At 44.2% G+C, this 22,534-nt stretch overlaps 9 non-coding genes across 9 annotated transcripts; all 9 read right to left on the reverse strand.

Annotated features, from left to right (window-relative positions):
- Positions 1 to 8,338: 8,338 nt before the first annotated feature.
- On the reverse strand, positions 8,339 to 8,410 carry trnaq-uug (transfer RNA glutamine (anticodon UUG)). Its single transcript has one exon. It is a non-coding gene; the product is annotated as a tRNA-Gln (tRNA).
- Positions 8,411 to 11,451: 3,041 nt separating this feature from the next.
- On the reverse strand, positions 11,452 to 11,523 carry trnaq-uug (transfer RNA glutamine (anticodon UUG)). The gene has a single exon. It is a non-coding gene; the product is annotated as a tRNA-Gln (tRNA).
- Positions 11,524 to 12,545: 1,022 nt separating this feature from the next.
- trnaq-cug (transfer RNA glutamine (anticodon CUG)) lies at positions 12,546 to 12,617 on the reverse strand. The gene has a single exon. It is a non-coding gene; the product is annotated as a tRNA-Gln (tRNA).
- A 1,947-nt stretch (positions 12,618 to 14,564) lies between these two features.
- Positions 14,565 to 14,636, reverse strand: trnaq-uug (transfer RNA glutamine (anticodon UUG)). Its single transcript has one exon. It is a non-coding gene; the product is annotated as a tRNA-Gln (tRNA).
- Positions 14,637 to 15,658: 1,022 nt separating this feature from the next.
- Positions 15,659 to 15,730, reverse strand: trnaq-cug (transfer RNA glutamine (anticodon CUG)). Its single transcript has one exon. It is a non-coding gene; the product is annotated as a tRNA-Gln (tRNA).
- A 1,947-nt stretch (positions 15,731 to 17,677) lies between these two features.
- On the reverse strand, positions 17,678 to 17,749 carry trnaq-uug (transfer RNA glutamine (anticodon UUG)). Its single transcript has one exon. It is a non-coding gene; the product is annotated as a tRNA-Gln (tRNA).
- A 1,022-nt stretch (positions 17,750 to 18,771) lies between these two features.
- trnaq-cug (transfer RNA glutamine (anticodon CUG)) lies at positions 18,772 to 18,843 on the reverse strand. Its single transcript has one exon. It is a non-coding gene; the product is annotated as a tRNA-Gln (tRNA).
- Positions 18,844 to 20,790: 1,947 nt separating this feature from the next.
- Positions 20,791 to 20,862, reverse strand: trnaq-uug (transfer RNA glutamine (anticodon UUG)). The gene has a single exon. It is a non-coding gene; the product is annotated as a tRNA-Gln (tRNA).
- A 1,022-nt stretch (positions 20,863 to 21,884) lies between these two features.
- On the reverse strand, positions 21,885 to 21,956 carry trnaq-cug (transfer RNA glutamine (anticodon CUG)). The gene has a single exon. It is a non-coding gene; the product is annotated as a tRNA-Gln (tRNA).
- Between the last annotated feature and the right edge of the window lie 578 nt (positions 21,957 to 22,534).

Genomic DNA, 22,534 nt, shown 5'->3' on the forward strand with positions numbered 1-22,534 from the left:
AATGACCAATGCTTGTTGTTATCCTCTTGTGACAATTTTCACAGCTCTCTCGCGTCAGATGACATAAACATGAATGGACGAATGATTCGAGACCGAATGCTTTATCTGCTGCCTCCCAATAAACGGAACATTGTAAGAAGATTCGGCCCATTCGTTTCCCAGTGAAAGGGAGAAACGTGTCTGAACTGCTCTGCTAATTAAGGTAGAAAAATCTCGAGTAAATTGTTCACCTCTGCGTGATTCATCGGGGAAGTTTTAGAACATTTCTTAAAGCCTCCGACTAACTCAGAAACAAACCCAGACACAGGGATTGACCCAGAATTAACCAAAAGATGGACACAGAGATAAACACAGCCCGAGGCAGTATGAAGAAACACATGGGAATAGACAAGAGAAAGAGAAGGACAAAGTGATTTATCGACAAAAACTTGACTTCAACCCTCAAAAAAAAGCAACAAGGCTGCTAGTGTTTGCAGTGACCGGATGTGGTGTTTCGGATGTGCCGCAGGGCTCCATGCCTTAGTTGATGAAAAAGCCTGTCTAATCTGAAGGAGTTCCTTGCATCAAATCCCAGCGGGATCTCATTCTTTTCACCTTGATTCCATTTCCCTATTTGTGCTTTGAGATTCTTTGGAATTCAGCAAATACAGCGGTGCCAAACTGCACCTTTAATGTGCGGACAGACATCTCACAGAAAGTATGAAGTGAGATGCTGGAAATCTGAAATAATAACAGAAAATGCCTGATAAACTCAACGGGTCAGACATCGTCTGAGTAGAGACGAAGGTCGGATAACGTTCTGGCGAAAGGTCATCGGTTGAAAAATTATTCTACCTTCCTCTCTCCACAGATGCTGCCTGACCCGCTGAGTATTTCCAGCATTTCCTGTTTTTATCTTAGTGATTGAGTCGATGACGTGTGTTGAGTATCCTCCGCTGGAGAAGTGTTTTTACAAACTCAGTTATTTACACAGGATCATAGTTACAGGAGTAGGTCATGCAGCCCCTCCAGCCTGTTCTGCCAGTCAATCATATCACGGCTGATCTGTACCTGACCTCCATTTACACGTCGTTGAGCCATTTCTCTTGATACTTTTACCAAACAAAAATCTATTAATCGCATTGTTGAAAATTTCAATTGACCCAGCATCCGCAGATTTCCACTACCCTTTGTGTGTCCAAGGTGCTTCCTGATGTCACTCCTGAACGGCCTAGCTCTAATTGCAGGAATATGTTCACTTATTCTATATCGCTCCACCAGAGCTGATAGTTTCTCAGAAACGACCCTATCGAATCTCCTGATCATTTTAAACACCTCTATTAAATGGCCCTCCCACCGTTTAAACCCAAGGGAAAACAAGTCAGGTTTATGCAACCTGTCCACATAACTTTCCCTTTTAAGCCCACGTGTTCAATTGAATTTGTGCTACACTCCCTCCAACGTCAATATATCCTTCCTGAGTTGAACTGCCCAAAACTGAACCAAGTTCTCCAGATGAAATTTGACCAAGCATCTGTACATCTGAAGCATAATTCAGCACTTTTGTTTTCCAGCCGCCTTGAGATAAAGGCTTACACTTCATTAGCCTTTTTGATTGCTTTTTGTATCTGTACAGTAGCTTTTAATGATTTATGTTCTTTGACATCCGGATATCTTTACTCCTCCACATTTCCTAATAACATTTCGATTTTTCATTATTGGATCCAAAGTGGATGACCTCACACTTCCTCAAATTCAGCTCCATCTGCCACACTTTTGCCCACTCGCTAAGTCTGGCAATGTCCGTTCGAAACTTCCTCCTCCCATCTACACACCTTACTGTGCCTCTTAATTTAGTGTTATGTGCCATTTGCCACATTTTGACAGTCAGAATATATTCATAGAATCATAGCATCATAGAATGGTACAGCACAGAAGGAGGCCATTCGGTCTTCGATGATGAGCGGCTCGTTGAAAAGCAATCCAATTCGTCTCACTCCCCTGCCCTTTCCCCAAAGCCCTGCACATTTTCCTTTGTCAAATATTTATCCAATTTTCTTTTGAAAGTTATTATTGAATCTGCTTCCGCTTTTGTTTCATGCACTACATTCTAGATCAGAAATGGGAATGCAGCAAGAGCCAGGTTCGGGGCACCACGGGTGGCTCTGCTGCACAGGAGGGGAGGAAGAAGAGTGGCAGGGCAAGAGTGATATGGGATTCAATTGTAAGGGGAACAGATAGGCGTTTATGCGGCCTCAAACGTGGCTCCAGGATGGTATGTTGCCTCCTTGGTGCTAGGGTCAAGGATGCCACGGAGCGGCTGCAGGGCATTCTGGAGGGAGAGGGTAAACAGCCAGTAGTCGTGATCCATATTGGTAAAAACGACATTGGTAAAAAAAGGGGCTGAGGTCCTGCAAGGTGAATTTAAGGAGTAAGGAGATAAATTTAAAAGCAGGACTTCAAAGGCAGTGATCTCTGGATTCCTACCGGTGCCACGTGCGAGTGAGTATAGGAATAAGAGAATAGACAGGATGAATGCGTGGGGCAAGCAGCTTTGTACTTCCTTAACAAATCACAATGAAGCATTGTTAATAACTGAGCAGTCAGAACCAGGAAGTATAAGTTAGAATAATGAATTCAATATTAAATCAGGCAACGAAAGCAAAATCAAGAGACGGCAAAACGTTTGTATTATGAGACAGATATAAAAGAGGCAACAAGAAAAATGGAAAAGAATTCATTTAATTATTGCTTTAACATCCAACAACAATTAAAATCTGAAGTAAATATACTCCACCCTTTTAAAAGTTAAATTTCAGTGCCAGAGAGGTTGTTTCGCAGTAATTGAGACATACCACGCCGTTAAAACGATACTTAGACTTCAACTGACTTGACTTATTTTTTGTGGCGAGATTAGTTTGTCGCTGCGACCTCAGTCCAGGAACTTCACGTGGTTCAATATATTTGAACGGGGAGCCAACCGGCGAGAAACAGTTGGGCGAAGAATCACATTTTGGAGAGGAGCTTCTGCATTTGCGCTTTTAACTGCGCATGTGCACTCGCAAGCAGTCGCTTTCCGATTTGCACATGAATAACGCTGTGAGCCTCAGCGATATGTATATGCCAGAATCCGGCCGATTATTTTTTCTAATATTGTTTTCTTGCTTAGCATAACTTTAGTGAGTTTCAGTCATTGATTCATTATTAGTTTCCCTGGAATGTCAGCAATATTATCCCCTTCCTCTCAAGGAATTATTGAACAAGTCTGCCATTTGCTTATTTATTTTCATTTATTTTCCATCTCATCTAATTAATTTGACCATCATTGCGAGAGGATATTTCACTCCATTCTTCAACTCCTTTCTGAATTTCCTTTGGGTCAACCTCTCGAGGCTGTTGCCAACCCTCTCCCATCAGCAAAACTGCAAGCAATGGACAATTCCAAACTGCCATCTTGACCCGGCCCTTTGCCACTCACACGTTCAGCTTCCACTCCTTCTCCTCTGCTAAGCATCGATGCTCAGCCAATCACAAGCTACAAGTCAAACCTGTCTCTTCCATCGTCACTGCTTCTGTTTCACTCTGCTCAGCGCAGCTCCGATTACATCTTGCCGGATAATCTGTGAATAAATATTGCAAGGCACTGATGCATGAAGATTGGCGTAAAACAAAATGGAAACTTTGTCCGAGGACACGATCCAAGCAATTCCTGCATTTCAAGAGACAGTGCTTTGAATTTCGACATGTTTGCTTGCTGAATGCAGATTGCAAAGAAAAATTCAGCAAACACCATTCTTTGGTGCAGTGAAGCGCAGCGTTGCACAAAAAGCAACTTTCTCTTCTGAAGATTTGGGAAAGCAAAAAACAGGCTGAGCTTCTAGACTGATAGAAATGTTACAGAACGGAAAGAGGCCATTCAGCCAATCGAGCCCTGACGGCTCGATGCAAAAGCAATCCAGCCAATCCAACTCCCTCGACCGATCCCAGGAGCCCTGCACATGCTTTCCTTTCAAGTATTTATGCAGTTCCCTTTTGAAAGCATCGATTGAATCTGCCTCCACCACGACCCCTGGCAGTGCATTCCAGATCCTAACCACTCACTGTGTAAAAAAGGTTTTCCCTCATGTCACCTTTGGTTCTTTTGCCAGTCACCTTCAATCTATTTCCCCTGGTTCTTGATCCTTCTGGCATAAGGAACAGTTTCTTTCGATCTATTCTGTCAACACCCCTCATGATTTTAAGTAAATCTGTCATATCTCCTCTCAATCTTCTCTGTTCCAAGAAGAACAAACCCAGCATCTCCAGGCTATCCACGGAACTAAAGTCCCTCATCCCTGGAATCATGCTAGTTTATCTTTTCTGCACCCTCTTTAAAACCTTCACATCTTTCGTGAAGTGCGGTGCTCAGAACTGGACCTAATGCTCCAGTTGTGGTCGAACTAGTGTTTTATAAACCTTCATCATAGCCTCCTTGCTTTTGTACTCTATGCCTCAAAATATAAAGCCCAGCATCCCATATGATTTGTTGACCGCTTTCTCAACCTACCTCGTCACATTCAACGGTTTGTGCACATATACCCCCAGACCTCTCCGTCCATCGACACATTTTAGAATTGTGAGCTTTAGTTTATATTGATTCTCCTCGTTCTTCCTACCGAGATGTATCACCTTGCATTTTTCTGCGATAAATTTCGATATCCTCTTGAAGTCTATCACTATCCTCCTCAATGTTCACGATACTTCCAAGGTTTGCGTCATCTGCAAATTTGGAAATTGTGCCCTGTACACCCAAGTCCAAGTCATTAATAAATATCAAATTGGGCAGTGGTGCGAGCACCGAACTGTGGGGAACATTACAGTACACCTCCCTCCAATCCCCAAAACAACCGTTCATCACTCCTCTCTGGTTCCTGTTACTGAGGCAATTTTCGAAACATGTTGTTATTGCTCCTTTTATCCTTTGTGTAGCAATCTTGATGACAAGGCTATTAGAAGGCACTTTATCAAACGCCTTTTGAAAGTTTACAGACACCACATCAATCGCATTGCCCTCAGCAACCCTCTCCGTTACCTCATCAAAAACTCCATCAAGTTAGTTCAATACGATTTGCCTTTAACAAAAGGCCAAATTAATACAAGGAGCTCGAACCTCATTGATTGAGGCTGCGAACTTCCCACGAAGAGGGATGGGATTCCAGGTGCCTTTTATTTGTTTCCCAAAAAGTTGCAAACGAAAGGGACAAAAGTTGAGGTTCCACCGAGATTTGAACTCGGATCGCTGGATTTAAAGTCCAGAGGGCTCACCGTTACACCATGGAACCCATTCATTGAAATATGCGGCCCCCTTCCCTTCAAAGATACTGGGCTCCTTTATCAGCATCGCCATGGCGCTGCATCAGTGACTGCACGAGGCGACTGGCAAACGTCTGCCATCAGCAAAACTGCAAGCACTGGTCAATCCCAAACTGCCACTTTGGCCTTTTCTCATCCATACTTCCAGCTTCCCCACTTTCCCCTCTGATAAATAGAGATGCTTAGCCAATCACACAGCTGCTGTCAAATCCATCGCTTCCAACGTTGATGCTTCTGTTTCACACTGCTCAGCGCAGCTCGTCTTGTTGGATACTCAGTGCATTAACATTGCAAGGCACTGATGCATGAAGTTCGGTGTGAAAAGAAAAGAGCTCGATCCTAATTCCTGAAAGCTGCGAACTCCCCACCAACAGGGATTAGATTCCAAGTGATTTTAACTTGTTTGCCTTCAATTTGCAAACGAATAGAACAAAATTCGAAGGTTAATCGAGATTTGAATTTGGATCGCTGTAATCCAAGTCCAGAATACTTATTATTGCACTGTGTGAACCAACTGACTACTTCAGCTGGCACCCACCAGTCAAAGACACTTGGCTGTTTTATTAGCACTGCCATAATGCCACATCACTGACACCTCGAGGCGACCGACAAACCTCTCCCAATCTCAAAACTGCAACATCTTGACAAGAAAATGTCAACATTGCCCGAGGACATGATCCAAGAAATTCTTGCACTTCAAGAAACAATGCTTTGGATTTCTGCATGCTTGATTGCTGAATGCAGATTACAAAGAAAAGTTCTGCAAACACCATTCTCTGGTGCAGTGAAACTCAGCATTCAACAAAATACAGCTTTCTCTTCTGTTGATTTGGGAAAACAAAAGTCCGGTTGAGCTGATGAACTGAAACCGACAGAAGCAACTGGAACCTCATTGATTGACAGTGACTTCCCACCAGCAGGGAGTGGATTCCCGCTGCATTTTGTTTTTTTGCCCTGCAGTTGCAAACGAATGGGACAAAAACAAATCAGGTTCCACGGAGATTCGAACTCGGATCGCCAGATTCAGAGTCTAGAGTGCTCACCATTACACCATGGACCCCATTTGTTAACAAAAGTCGCACCCTCCATCAAAAGACATTTGGCTCTTTTCTAAGCACGGCCACGTCGCTGCATCACTGACTTCTCGAGGCTGTTGCCACACCGCTCCCATCAGCAAAACTACAACAAGTTGACAATTCCAAACTGCCACTTTGACTTGACCCTTTCTCATCTCTTCCTTCATCTTCCAACCTTTTCCTTCTGCTTAGTATCGATGTTCAGCCAATCACACAGCAGCGAGTCAAACCTATCGCTTCCCTCGTCACTGCTTCTCTTTCAATCTGCTCAGCGCAGCTCCGATGACAGTCGTGCCGGATAATCTGTGAATAAATATTGCAAGGCACTGATGCATGAAGATTGGCCTAAAACAAAATGTAAACTTTGTGCGAGGACACGATCCAAGCAATGCCTGCATTTCAAGAGACAGTGCTTTGAATTTCTGCATGTTTGCCTGCTGAATGCAGATTGCAAAGAAAAATTCAGCAAACACCATTTTTGGTGCAGTGAAGCGCAGCGTTGCACATAAAGCAACTTTGTCTTCTGAAGATTTAGGAAAGCAAAAGACAGGCTGAGCTTATGGACTCATAGAAAGGTTACAGCACGGAAGCAGGCCGTTCGGCCCTTCGAGTCCTGACAGCTCCATGCAACAGCAATCCAGCCAATCCCACTCCCTCGCCCTATCCCCGTAGCCCTCGGCATGTTTTCCTTTAAAGTTTTTTTCAGTTCCCTCTTGAAAGCCACGATTGAATCTGCCTCCACCACGACCCCTGGCATTGCATTGCATTTCCTAACCACTCACTGTGTCAAAAAAGTTTTTCCTCAAGTCACTTTTGATTCTTTTGCCAGTCACCTTAAATCTATGTCCTCTGGTTCTTGACCTTTCCGCCAATAGGAACAGTTTGTCTACATTTATTCTGTCAATACCCCTCATGAGCTTAAATAGCTCTATCAAATCTCCTCTCAATCTTCTCTCTTCCAAGAAGAACATGCCCAGCTTCTCCAGTCTATCCACGGAACTAAATTCCCTCATCCCTGGAATCATTCTCGTTCATCTTTTCTGCACCCTCTCTTAGACCTTCGCATTTTTCCTGAAGTGCGGTGCCCAGATCTGGACACAATACTCCAGTTGTGGTCGAACTAATGTTTTATCAAGGATCATCATGAATTCCGTGCTTTAGTGTTCTATGCCTGTATTTATAAAGCCCAGGATCCCGTATGCTTTTTGAACCGCATTCTCAACCAGCCTCGCTACATTCAACGATTTGTGCACTTTTCCCCCATATCTCTCTGCTCCTGTACCCTTTTCGAATTGAGCCCTCTTATTTACATTGCTTCTCCTCGTTCTTCCGACCACTGAGATGTATCACCTTGCATTTTTCTGCGTTCAATTTATATATCCTCTTGAAGTCTATCACTATCCTCCTCACTGTTCACTATAATTCCAAGGTTTGTGTCATCTTGAAATTTGGAAATTGTTCCCTGGACACCCAAGTAAAAGTCATTAATAAATATCAAAAAGGGCAGCGGTGCGAGCACCGACCTGTGGGGCACATTACTGGACACCTCCCTCCAATCCGAAAAACAACCGTTCATCACTCCTCTCTGGTTCCTGTTACTGAGGCAATTTTGTATCCATATTGCTACTGCTCCTTTTATTCTATGGGTATCAATCTTGATGACAAGGCTATCATAAGGCACTTTATTAATCGCCTTTTGAAAGTTTACATACACCACATCAATCGCATTGACCTCAGCATCCTTCTCCGTTACTTCATCAAAAACTCTATCAAGTTAGTTCAATACGATTTGCCTTTAACAAAAGCCCAAATTTATACAATTAGCTCGAACCTCATTGATAGAGGCTCCGAACTTCCCACGAACAGGGATGGGATTCCAGGTGACTTTTATTTGTTTCCCCAAAAGTTACAAACGAAAGGGACAAAAGTTGAGGTTCCACCGAGATTTGAACTCGGATCGCTGGATTCAAAGTCCAGAGTGCTCACCATTACACCATGAAACCCATTCATTAAAACATTCGACCCCCTGCCCTTCAAGGATACTGGGCTCCATTATCAGCATCGCCATGGCGCTGCATCATTGACTGCACGAGGCGACTGGCAAACGTCTGCCATCAGCAAAACTGCAAGCACTGGTCAATCCCAACCTGCCACTTTGGCCTTTTCTCATCCATACTTCCAGCTTCCCCACTTTTCCCTCTGATAAGTAGAGATGCTCAGCCAATCGCACAGCTGCTGTCAAATCCATCGCTTCCCTCGTTGATGCTTCTGTTTCACACTGCTCAGCGCAGCTCGTCTTGTTGGATAATCAGTGCATAAACATTGCAAGGCACTGATGCATGAAGTTCGGGGTGAAATGAAAAGAGCTCGATCCTCACTGATTAAAGCTGCGAACTCCCCACCAACAGGGATTAGATTCCAAGTGATTTTAACTTGTTTGCCCTCAATTTGCAAACGAAAAGGACAAAATTCGAAGGTTGATCGAAATTTGAATTTGGATCGCTGGAATCCAAGTCCAGAATGCCCTTGTTATTGCACTGTGTGAACCAACTGATTACTTCAGCTGGCACCCACCAGTCAAAAACACTTCGCTGTTTTATCAGCACTGCCTTAACCCCACATCACTGACACCTCGAGGCTACCGACAAACCTCTCCCATCATCAAAACTGCAACATCTTGATAAGAAAATGTCAACATTGCCCGAGGACATGATCCAAGCAATTCTTGCCTTTCAAGAAACAATGCTTTGAATTTCTACATGCTTGATTGCTGAATGCAGATTACAAAGAAAAGTTCTGCAAACACCATTCTCTGGTGCAGTGAAACTCAGCATTAAACAAAATACAGTTTTCTCTTCTGTTGATTTGGGAAAGCGAAAGTCCGGTTGAGCTGATGAACTGAAACCGATAGAAGCAACTGGAACCTCATTGATTGACAGTGACTTCCCACCAGCAGGGAGTGGATTCCTGCTGCATTTTGTTTTTTTTGCCCTGCAGTTGCAAACGAATGGGACAAAAACAAATCAGGTTCCACCGAGATTCGAACTCGGATCGCTAGATTCAGAGTCTGGATTGCTCACCATTACATCATGGAACCCATTTGTTAACAAAAGTCGCACCCTCCATCAAAAGACATTTGGCTCTTTTCTAAGCACGGCCACGTCGCTGCATCACTGACTTCTCGAGGCTGTTGCCACACCGCTCCCATCAGCAAAACTACAAGAACTTGACAATTCCAAACTGGCACTTTGACTTGACCCTTTCTCATCTCTTCCTTCAGCATCCAACCTTTTCCTTCTGCTTAGTATCGATGTTCAGCCAATCACACAGCAGCGAGTCAAACCTATCGCTTCCCTCGTCACTGCTTCTCTTTCAATCTGCTCAGCGCAGCTCCGATGACAGTCGTGCCGGATAATCTGTGAATAAATATTGCAAGGCACTGATGCATGAAGATTGGCCTAAAACAAAATGTAAACTTTGTGCGAGGGCACGATCCAAGCAATGCCTGCATTTCAAGAGACAGTGCTTTGAATTTCTGCATGTTTGCCTGCTGAATGCAGATTGCAAAGAAAAATTCAGCAAACACCATTTTTGGTGCAGTGAAGCGCAGCGTTGCACATAAAGCAACTTTGTCTTCTGAAGATTTAGGAAAGCAAAAGACAGGTTGAGCTTATGGACTCATAGAAAGGTTACAGCACGGAAGTAGGCCGTTCGGCCCTTCGAGTCCTGACAGCTCTCTGCAACAGCAATCCAGCCAATCCCACTCCCTCGCCCTATCCCCGTAGCCCTCGGCATGTTTTCCTTTAAAGTATTTTTCAGTTCCCTCTTGAAAGCCAGGATTGAATCTGCCTCCACCACGACCCCTGGCATTGCATTGCATTTCCTAACCACTCACTGTGAAAAAAAGGTTTTTCCTCAAGTCACTTTTGATTCTTTTGCCAGTCACCTTAAATCTATGTTCTCTGGTTCTTGACCTTTCCGCCAATAGGAACAGTTTGTCTACATTTATTCTTTCAATACCCCTCATGAGCTTAAATAGCTCTCTCAAATCTCCTCTCAATCTTCTCTCTTCCAAGAAGAACATGCCCAGCTTCTCCAGTCTATCCACGCCACTAAATTCCCTCATCCCTGGAATCATTCTCGTTCATCTTTTCTGCACCCTCTCTTAGACCTTCGCATTTTTCCTAAAGTGCGGTGCCCAGATCTGGACACAATACTCCAGTTGTGGTCGAACTAATGTTTTATAAAGGATCATCATGAATTCCGTGCTTTAGTGTTCTCTGCCTGTATTTATAAAGCCCAGGATCCCGTATGCTTTTTGAACCGCATTCTCAACCAGCCTCGCTACATTCAACGATTTGTGCACTTTTCCCCCATATCTCTCTGCTCCTGTACCCTTTTCGAATTGAGCCCTCTTATTTACATTGCTTCTCCTCGTTCTTCCGACCACTGAGATGTATCACCTTGCATTTTTCTGCGTTCAATTTATATATCCTCTTGAAGTCTATCACTATCCTCCTCACTGTTCACTATAATTCCAAGGTTTGTGTCATCTTGAAATTTGGAAATTGTTCCCTGGACACCCAAGTACAAGTCATTAATAAATATCAAAAAGGGCAGTGGTGCGAGCACCGACCTGTGGGGCACATTACTGGACACCTCCCTCCAATCCGAAAAACAACCGTTCATCACTCCTCTCTGGTTCCTGTTACTGAGGCAATTTTGTATCCATATTGCTACTGCTCCTTTTATTCTATGGGTATCAATCTTGATGACAAGGCTATCATAAGGCACTTTATTAATCGCCTTTTGAAAGTTTACTTACACCACATCAATCGCATTGACCTCAGCATCCTTCTCCGTTACCTCATCAAAAACTCTATCAAGTTAGTTCAATACGATTTGCCTTTAACAAAAGCCCAAATTTATACAATTAGCTCGAACCTCATTGATAGAGGCTCCGAACTTCCCACGAACAGGGATGGGATTCCAGGTGACTTTTATTTGTTTCCCCAAAAGTTACAAACGAAAGGGACAAAAGTTGAGGTTCCACCGAGATTTGAACTCGGATCGCTGGATTCAAAGTCCAGAGTGCTCACCATTACACCATGAAACCCATTCGTTAAAACATGCGACCCCCTTCCCTTCAACGATACTGGGCTCCATTATCAGCATCGCCATGGCGCTGCATCAGTGACTGCACGAGGCGACTGGCAAACGTCTGCCATCAGCAAAACTGCAAGCACTGGTCAATCCCAACCTGCCACTTTGGCCTTTTCTCATCCATACTTCCAGCTTCCCCACTTTTCCCTCTGATAAGTAGAGATGCTCAGCCAATCGCACAGCTGCTGTCAAATCCATCGCTTCCCTCGTTGATGCTTCTGTTTCACACTGCTCAGCGCAGCTCGTCTTGTTGGATAATCAGTGCATAAACATTGCAAGGCACTGATGCATGAAGTTCGGGGTGAAATGAAAAGAGCTCGATCCTCACTGATTAAAGCTGCGAACTCCCCACCAACAGGGATTAGATTCCAAGTGATTTTAACTTGTTTGCCCTCAATTTGCAAACGAAAAGGACAAAATTCGAAGGTTGATCGAAATTTGAATTTGGATCGCAGGAATCCAAGTCCAGAATGCCCTTGTTATTGCACTGTGTGAACCAACTGATTACTTCAGCTGGCACCCACCAGTCAAAAACACTTGGCTGTTTTATCAGCACTGCCTTAACCCCACATCACTGACACCTCGAGGCTACCGACAAACCTCTCCCATCATCAAAACTGCAACATCTTGATAAGAAAATGTCAACATTGCCCGAGGACATGATCCAAGCAATTCTTGCCTTTCAAGAAACAATGCTTTGAATTTCTACATGCTTGATTGCTGAATGCAGATTACAAAGAAAAGTTCTGCAAACACCATTCTCTGGTGCAGTGAAACTCAGCATTAAACAAAATACAGCTTTCTCTTCTGTTGATTTGGGAAAGCTAAAGTCCGGTTGAGCTGATGAACTGAAACCGATAGAAGCAACTGGAACCTCATTGATTGACAGTGACTTCCCACCAGCAGGGAGTGGATTCCCGCTGCATTTTGTTTTTTTTGCCCTGCAGTTGCAAACGAATGGGACAAAAACAAATCAGGTTCCACCGAGATTCGAACTCGGATCGCTAGATTCAGAGTCTAGAGTGCTCACCATTACACCATGGAACCCATTTGTTAACAAAAGTCGCACCCTCCATCAAAAGACATTTGGCTCTTTTCTAAGCACGGCCACGTCGCTGCATCACTGACTTCTCGAGGCTGTTGCCACACCGCTCCCATCAGCAAAACGACAAGAACTTGACAATTCCAAACTGCCACTTTGACTTGACCCTTTCTCATCTCTTCCTTCAGCTTCCAACCTTTTCCTTCTGCTTAGTATCGATGTTCAGCCAATCACACAGCAGCGAGTCAAACCTATCGCTTCCCTCGTCACTGCTTCTCTTTCAATCTGCTCAGCGCAGCTCCGATGACAGTCGTGCCGGATAATCTGTGAATAAATATTGCAAGGCACTGATGCATGAAGATTGGCCTAAAACAAAATGTAAACTTTGTGCGAGGGCACGATCCAAGCAATGCCTGCATTTCAAGAGACAGTGCTTTGAATTTCTGCATGTTTGCCTGCTGAATGCAAATTGCAAAGAAAAATTCAGCAAACACCATTTTTGGTGCAGTGAAGCGCAGCGTTGCACATAAAGCAACTTTGTCTTCTGAAGATTTAGGAAAGCAAAAGACAGGCTGAGCTTATGGACTCATAGAAAGGTTACAGCACGGAAGTAGGCCGTTCGTCCCTTCGAGTCCTGACAGCTCTCTGCAACAGCAATCCAGCCAATCCCACTCCCTCGCCCTATCCCCGTAGCCCTCGGCATGTTTTCCTTTAAAGTATTTTTCAGTTCCCTCTTGAAAGCCAGGATTGAATCTGCCTCCACCACGACCCCTGGCATTGCATTGCATTTCCTAACCACTCACTGTGAAAAAAAGGTTTTTCCTCAAGTCACTTTTGATTCTTTTGCCAGTCACCTTAAATCTATGTCCTCTGGTTCTTGACCTTTCCGCCAATAGGAACAGTTTGTCTACATTTATTCTTTCAATACCCCTCATGAGCTTAAATAGCTCTCTCAAATCTCCTCTCAATCTTCTCTCTTCCAAGAAGAACATGCCCAGCTTCTCCAGTCTATCCACGCCACTAAATTCCCTCATCCCTGGAATCATTCTCGTTCATCTTTTCTGCACCCTCTCTTAGACCTTCGCATTTTTCCTAAAGTGCGGTGCCCAGATCTGGACACAATACTCCAGTTGTGGTCGAACTAATGTTTTATAAAGGATCATCATGAATTCCGTGCTTTAGTGTTCTCTGCCTGTATTTATAAAGCCCAGGATCCCGTATGCTTTTTGAACCGCATTCTCAACCAGCCTCGCTACATTCAACGATTTGTGCACTTTTCCCCCATATCTCTCTGCTCCTGTACCCTTTTCGAATTGAGCCCTCTTATTTACATTGCTTCTCCTCGTTCTTCCGACCACTGAGATGTATCACCTTGCATTTTGCTGCGTTCAATTTATATATCCTCTTGAAGTCTATCACTATCCTCCTCACTGTTCACTATAATTCCAAGGTTTGTGTCATCTTGAAATTTGGAAATTGTTCCCTGGACACCCAAGTCCAAGTCATTAATAAACATCAAAAAGGGCAGTGGTGCGAGCACCGACCTGTGGGGCACATTACTGGACTCCTCCCTCCCATCCGAAAAACAACCGTTCATCACTCCTCTCTGGTTCCTGTTACTGAGGCAATTTTGTATCCATATTGCTACTGCTCCTTTTATTCTATGGGTATCAATCTTGATGACAAGGCTATCATAAGGCACTTTATTAATCGCCTTTTGAAAGTTTACATACACCACATCAATCGCATTGACCTCAGCATCCTTCTCCGTTACCTCATCAAAAACTCTATCAAGTTAGTTCAATACGATTTGCCTTTAACAAAAGCCCAAATTTATACAATTAGCTCGAACCTCATTGATAGAGGCTCCGAACTTCCCACGAACAGGGATGGGATTCCAGGTGACTTTTATTTGTTTCCCCAAAAGTTACAAACGAAAGGGACAAAAGTTGAGGTTCCACCGAGATTTGAACTCGGATCGCTGGATTCAAAGTCCAGAGTGCTCACCATTACACCATGAAACCCATTCTTTAAAACATGCGACCCCCTTCCCTTCAAGGATACTGGGCTCCATTATCAGCATCGCCATGGCGCTGCATCATTGACTGCACGAGGCGACTGGCAAACGTCTGCCATCAGCAAAACTGCAAGCACTGGTCAATCCCAACCTGCCACTTTGGCCTTTTCTCATCCATACTTCCAGCTTCCCCACTTTTCCCTCTGATAAGTAGAGATGCTCAGCCAATCGCACAGCTGCTGTCAAATCCATCGCTTCCCTCGTTGATGCTTCTGTTTCACACTGCTCAGCGCAGCTCGTCTTGTTGGATAATCAGTGCATAAACATTGCAAGGCACTGATGCATGAAGTTCGGGGTGAAATGAAAAGAGCTCGATCCTCACTGATTAAAGCTGCGAACTCCCCACCAACAGGGATTAGATTCCAAGTGATTTTAACTTGTTTGCCCTCAATTTGCAAACGAAAAGGACAAAATTCGAAGGTTGATCGAAATTTGAATTTGGATCGCAGGAATCCAAGTCCAGAATGCCCTTGTTATTGCACTGTGTGAACCAACTGATTACTTCAGCTGGCACCCACCAGTCAAAAACACTTGGCTGTTTTATCAGCACTGCCTTAACCCCACATCACTGACACCTCGAGGCTACCGACAAACCTCTCCCATCATCAAAACTGCAACATCTTGATAAGAAAATGTCAACATTGCCCGAGGACATGATCCAAGCAATTCTTGCCTTTCAAGAAACAATGCTTTGAATTTCTACATGCTTGATTGCTGAATGCAGATTACAAAGAAAAGTTCTGCAAACACCATTCTCTGGTGCAGTGAAACTCAGCATTAAACAAAATACAGCTTTCTCTTCTGTTGATTTGGGAAAGCTAAAGTCCGGTTGAGCTGATGAACTGAAACCGATAGAAGCAACTGGAACCTCATTGATTGACAGTGACTTCCCACCAGCAGGGAGTGGATTCCCGCTGCATTTTGTTTTTTTTGCCCTGCAGTTGCAAACGAATGGGACAAAAACAAATCAGGTTCCACCGAGATTCGAACTCGGATCGCTAGATTCAGAGTCTAGAGTGCTCACCATTACACCATGGAACCCATTTGTTAACAAAAGTCGCACCCTCCATCAAAAGACATTTGGCTCTTTTCTAAGCACGGCCACGTCGCTGCATCACTGACTTCTCGAGGCTGTTGCCACACCGCTCCCATCAGCAAAACGACAAGAACTTGACAATTCCAAACTGCCACTTTGACTTGACCCTTTCTCATCTCTTCCTTCAGCTTCCAACCTTTTCCTTCTGCTTAGTATCGATGTTCAGCCAATCACACAGCAGCGAGTCAAACCTATCGCTTCCCTCGTCACTGCTTCTCTTTCAATCTGCTCAGCGCAGCTCCGATGACAGTCGTGCCGGATAATCTGTGAATAAATATTGCAAGGCACTGATGCATGAAGATTGGCCTAAAACAAAATGTAAACTTTGTGCGAGGGCACGATCCAAGCAATGCCTGCATTTCAAGAGACAGTGCTTTGAATTTCTGCATGTTTGCCTGCTGAATGCAAATTGCAAAGAAAAATTCAGCAAACACCATTTTTGGTGCAGTGAAGCGCAGCGTTGCACATAAAGCAACTTTGTCTTCTGAAGATTTAGGAAAGCAAAAGACAGGCTGAGCTTATGGACTCATAGAAAGGTTACAGCACGGAAGTAGGCCGTTCGTCCCTTCGAGTCCTGACAGCTCTCTGCAACAGCAATCCAGCCAATCCCACTCCCTCGCCCTATCCCCGTAGCCCTCGGCATGTTTTCCTTTAAAGTATTTTTCAGTTCCCTCTTGAAAGCCAGGATTGAATCTGCCTCCACCACGACCCCTGGCATTGCATTGCATTTCCTAACCACTCACTGTGAAAAAAAGGTTTTTCCTCAAGTCACTTTTGATTCTTTTGCCAGTCACCTTAAATCTATGTCCTCTGGTTCTTGACCTTTCCGCCAATAGGAACAGTTTGTCTACATTTATTCTTTCAATACCCCTCATGAGCTTAAATAGCTCTCTCAAATCTCCTCTCAATCTTCTCTCTTCCAAGAAGAACATGCCCAGCTTCTCCAGTCTATCCACGCCACTAAATTCCCTCATCCCTGGAATCATTCTCGTTCATCTTTTCTGCACCCTCTCTTAGACCTTCGCATTTTTCCTAAAGTGCGGTGCCCAGATCTGGACACAATACTCCAGTTGTGGTCGAACTAATGTTTTATAAAGGATCGTCATGAATTCCGTGCTTTAGTGTTCTCTGCCTGTATTTATAAAGCCCAGGATCCCGTATGCTTTTTGAACCGCATTCTCAACCAGCCTCGCTACATTCAACGATTTGTGCACTTTTCCCCCATATCTCTCTGCTCCTGTACCCTTTTCGAATTGAGCCCTCTTATTTACATTGCTTCTCCTCGTTCTTCCGACCACTGAGATGTATCACCTTGCATTTTGCTGCGTTCAATTTATATATCCTCTTGAAGTCTATCACTATCCTCCTCACTGTTCACTATAATTCCAAGGTTTGTGTCATCTTGAAATTTGGAAATTGTTCCCTGGACACCCAAGTCCAAGTCATTAATAAACATCAAAAAGGGCAGTGGTGCGAGCACCGACCTGTGGGGCACATTACTGGACTCCTCCCTCCCATCCGAAAAACAACCGTTCATCACTCCTCTCTGGTTCCTGTTACTGAGGCAATTTTGTATCCATATTGCTACTGCTCCTTTTATTCTATGGGTATCAATCTTGATGACAAGGCTATCATAAGGCACTTTATTAATCGCCTTTTGAAAGTTTACATACACCACATCAATCGCATTGACCTCAGCATCCTTCTCCGTTACCTCATCAAAAACTCTATCAAGTTAGTTCAATACGATTTGCCTTTAACAAAAGCCCAAATTTATACAATTAGCTCGAACCTCATTGATAGAGGCTCCGAACTTCCCACGAACAGGGATGGGATTCCAGGTGACTTTTATTTGTTTCCCCAAAAGTTACAAACGAAAGGGACAAAAGTTGAGGTTCCACCGAGATTTGAACTCGGATCGCTGGATTCAAAGTCCAGAGTGCTCACCATTACACCATGAAACCCATTCTTTAAAACATGCGACCCCCTTCCCTTCAAGGATACTGGGCTCCATTATCAGCATCGCCATGGCGCTGCATCATTGACTGCACGAGGCGACTGGCAAACGTCTGCCATCAGCAAAACTGCAAGCACTGGTCAATCCCAACCTGCCACTTTGGCCTTTTCTCATCCATACTTCCAGCTTCCCCACTTTTCCCTCTGATAAGTAGAGATGCTCAGCCAATCGCACAGCTGCTGTCAAATCCATCGCTTCCCTCGTTGATGCTTCTGTTTCACACTGCTCAGCGCAGCTCGTCTTGTTGGATAATCAGTGCATAAACATTGCAAGGCACTGATGCATGAAGTTCGGGGTGAAATGAAAAGAGCTCGATCCTCACTGATTAAAGCTGCGAACTCCCCACCAACAGGGATTAGATTCCAAGTGATTTTAACTTGTTTGCCCTCAATTTGCAAACGAAAAGGACAAAATTCGAAGGTTGATCGAAATTTGAATTTGGATCGCTGGAATCCAAGTCCAGAATGCCCTTGTTATTGCACTGTGTGAACCAACTGATTACTTCAGCTGGCACCCACCAGTCAAAAACACTTGGCTGTTTTATCAGCACTGCCTTAACCCCACATCACTGACACCTCGAGGCTACCGACAAACCTCTCCCATCATCAAAACTGCAACATCTTGATAAGAAAATGTCAACATTGCCCGAGGACATGATCCAAGCAATTCTTGCCTTTCAAGAAACAATGCTTTGAATTTCTACATGCTTGATTGCTGAATGCAGATTACAAAGAAAAGTTCTGCAAACACCATTCTCTGGTGCAGAGAAACTCAGCATTAAACAAAATACAGCTTTCTCTTCTGTTGATTTGGGAAAGCTGAAGTCCGGTTGAGCTGATGAACTGAAACCGATAGAAGCAACTGGAACCTCATTGATTGACAGCGACTTCCCACGAGCAGGCAGTGGATTCCCGCTGCATTTTGTTTTTTTTGCCCTGCAGTTGCAAACGAATGGGACAAAAACAAATCAGGTTCCACCGAGATTCGAACTCGGATCGCTAGATTCAGAGTCTAGAGTGCTCACCATTACACCATGGAACCCATTTGTTAACAAAAGTCGCACCCTCCATCAAAAGACATTTGGCTCTTTTCTAAGCACGGCCACGTCGCTGCATCACTGACTTCTCGAGGCTGTTGCCACACCGCTCCCATCAGCAAAACTACAAGAACTTGACAATTCCAAAATGCCACTTTGACTTGACCCTTTCTCATCTCTTCCTTCAGCTTCCAACCTTTTCATTCTGCTTAGTATCGATGTTCAGCCAATCACACAGCAGCGAGTCAAACCTATCGCTTCCCTCGTCACTGCTTCTCTTTCAATCTGCTCAGCGCAGCTCCGATGACAGTCGTGCCGGATAATCTGTGAATAAATATTGCAAGGCACTGATGCATGAAGATTGGCCTAAAACAAAATGTAAACTTTGTGCGAGGGCACGATCCAAGCAATGCCTGCATTTCAAGAGACAGTGCTTTGAATTTCTGCATGTTTGCCTGCTGAATGCAGATTGCAAAGAAAAATTCAGCAAACACCATTTTTGGTGCAGTGAAGCGCAGCGTTGCACATAAAGCAACTTTGTCTTCTGAAGATTTAGGAAAGCAAAAGACAGGCTGAGCTTATGGACTCATAGAAAGGTTACAGCACGGAAGTAGGCCGTTCGGCCCTTCGAGTCCTGACAGCTCTATGCAACAGCAATCCAGCCAATCCCACTCCCTCGCCCTATCCCCGTAGCCCTCGGCATGTTTTCCTTTAAAGTATTTTTCAGTTCCCTCTTGAAAGCCACGATTGAATCTGCCTCCACCACAACCCCTGGCATTGCATTGCATTTCCTAACCACTCACTGTGTAAAAAAGGTTTTTCCTCAAGTCACTTTTGATTCTTTTGCCAGTCACCTTAAATCTATGTCCTCTGGTTCTTGACCTTTCCGCCAATAGGAACAGTTTGTCTACATTTATTCTGTCAATACCCCTCATGAGCTTAAATAGCTCTATCAAATCTCCTCTCAATCTTCTCTCTTCCAAGAAGAACATGCCCAGCTTCTCCAGTCTATCCACGCCACTAAATTCCCTCATCCCTGGAATCATTCTCGTTCATCTTTTCTGCACCCTCTCTTAGACCTTCGCATTTTTCCTAAAGTGCGGTGCCCAGATCTGGACACAATACTCCAGTTGTGGTCGAACTAATGTTTTATAAAGGATCATCATGAATTCCGTGCTTTAGTGTTCTCTGCCTGTATTTATAAAGCCCAGGATCCCGTATGCTTTTTGAACCGCATTCTCAACCAGCCTCGCTACATTCAACGATTTGTGCACTTTTCCCCCATATCTCTCTGCTCCTGTACCCTTTTCGAATTGAGCCCTCTTATTTACATTGCTTCTCCTCGTTCTTCCGACCACTGAGATGTATCACCTTGCATTTTGCTGCGTTCAATTTATATATCCTCTTGAAGTCTATCACTATCCTCCTCACTGTTCACTATAATTCCAAGGTTTGTGTCATCTTGAAATTTGGAAATTGTTCCCTGGACACCCAAGTCCAAGTCATTAATAAACATCAAAAAGGGCAGTGGTGCGAGCACCGACCTGTGGGGCACATTACTGGACTCCTCCCTCCCATCCGAAAAACAACCGTTCATCACTCCTCTCTGGTTCCTGTTACTGAGGCAATTTTGTATCCATATTGCTACTGCTCCTTTTATTCTATGGGTATCAATCTTGATGACAAGGCTATCATAAGGCACTTTATTAATCGCCTTTTGAAAGTTTACATACACCACATCAATCGCATTGACCTCAGCATCCTTCTCCGTTACCTCATCAAAAACTCTATCAAGTTAGTTCAATACGATTTGCCTTTAACAAAAGCCCAAATTTATACAATTAGCTCGAACCTCATTGATAGAGGCTCCGAACTTCCCACGAACAGGGATGGGATTCCAGGTGACTTTTATTTGTTTCCCCAAAAGTTACAAACGAAAGGGACAAAAGTTGAGGTTCCACCGAGATTTGAACTCGGATCGCTGGATTCAAAGTCCAGAGTGCTCACCATTACACCATGAAACCCATTCTTTAAAACATGCGACCCCCTTCCCTTCAAGGATACTGGGCTCCATTATCAGCATCGCCATGGCGCTGCATCATTGACTGCACGAGGCGACTGGCAAACGTCTGCCATCAGCAAAACTGCAAGCACTGGTCAATCCCAACCTGCCACTTTGGCCTTTTCTCATCCATACTTCCAGCTTCCCCACTTTTCCCTCTGATAAGTAGAGATGCTCAGCCAATCGCACAGCTGCTGTCAAATCCATCGCTTCCCTCGTTGATGCTTCTGTTTCACACTGCTCAGCGCAGCTCGTCTTGTTGGATAATCAGTGCATAAACATTGCAAGGCACTGATGCATGAAGTTCGGGGTGAAATGAAAAGAGCTCGATCCTCACTGATTAAAGCTGCGAACTCCCCACCAACAGGGATTAGATTCCAAGTGATTTTAACTTGTTTGCCCTCAATTTGCAAACGAAAAGGACAAAATTCGAAGGTTGATCGAAATTTGAATTTGGATCGCTGGAATCCAAGTCCAGAATGCCCTTGTTATTGCACTGTGTGAACCAACTGATTACTTCAGCTGGCACCCACCAGTCAAAAACACTTGGCTGTTTTATCAGCACTGCCTTAACCCCACATCACTGACACCTCGAGGCTACCGACAAACCTCTCCCATCATCAAAACTGCAACATCTTGATAAGAAAATGTCAACATTGCCCGAGGACATGATCCAAGCAATTCTTGCCTTTCAAGAAACAATGCTTTGAATTTCTACATGCTTGATTGCTGAATGCAGATTACAAAGAAAAGTTCTGCAAACACCATTCTCTGGTGCAGAGAAACTCAGCATTAAACAAAATACAGCTTTCTCTTCTGTTGATTTGGGAAAGCTGAAGTCCGGTTGAGCTGATGAACTGAAACCGATAGAAGCAACTGGAACCTCATTGATTGACAGCGACTTCCCACGAGCAGGCAGTGGATTCCCGCTGCATTTTGTTTTTTTTGCCCTGCAGTTGCAAACGAATGGGACAAAAACAAATCAGGTTCCACCGAGATTCGAACTCGGATCGCTAGATTCAGAGTCTAGAGTGCTCACCATTACACCATGGAACCCATTTGTTAACAAAAGTCGCACCCTCCATCAAAAGACATTTGGCTCTTTTCTAAGCACGGCCACGTCGCTGCATCACTGACTTCTCGAGGCTGTTGCCACACCGCTCCCATCAGCAAAACTACAAGAACTTGACAATTCCAAACTGCCACTTTGACTTGACCCTTTCTCATCTCTTCCTTCAGCTTCCAACCTTTTCATTCTGCTTAGTATCGATGTTCAGCCAATCACACAGCAGCGAGTCAAACCTATCGCTTCCCTCGTCACTGCTTCTCTTTCAATCTGCTCAGCGCAGCTCCGATGACAGTCGTGCCGGATAATCTGTGAATAAATATTGCAAGGCACTGATGCATGAAGATTGGCCTAAAACAAAATGTAAACTTTGTGCGAGGGCACGATCCAAGCAATGCCTGCATTTCAAGAGACAGTGCTTTGAATTTCTGCATGTTTGCCTGCTGAATGCAGATTGCAAAGAAAAATTCAGCAAACACCATTTTTGGTGCAGTGAAGCGCAGCGTTGCACATAAAGCAACTTTGTCTTCTGAAGATTTAGGAAAGCAAAAGACAGGCTGAGCTTATG

The sequence above is a fragment of the Heptranchias perlo genome, chromosome 35 (genome assembly GCF_035084215.1).
Source record: "Heptranchias perlo isolate sHepPer1 chromosome 35, sHepPer1.hap1, whole genome shotgun sequence".
Lineage (NCBI taxonomy): Eukaryota > Metazoa > Chordata > Chondrichthyes > Hexanchiformes > Hexanchidae > Heptranchias > Heptranchias perlo.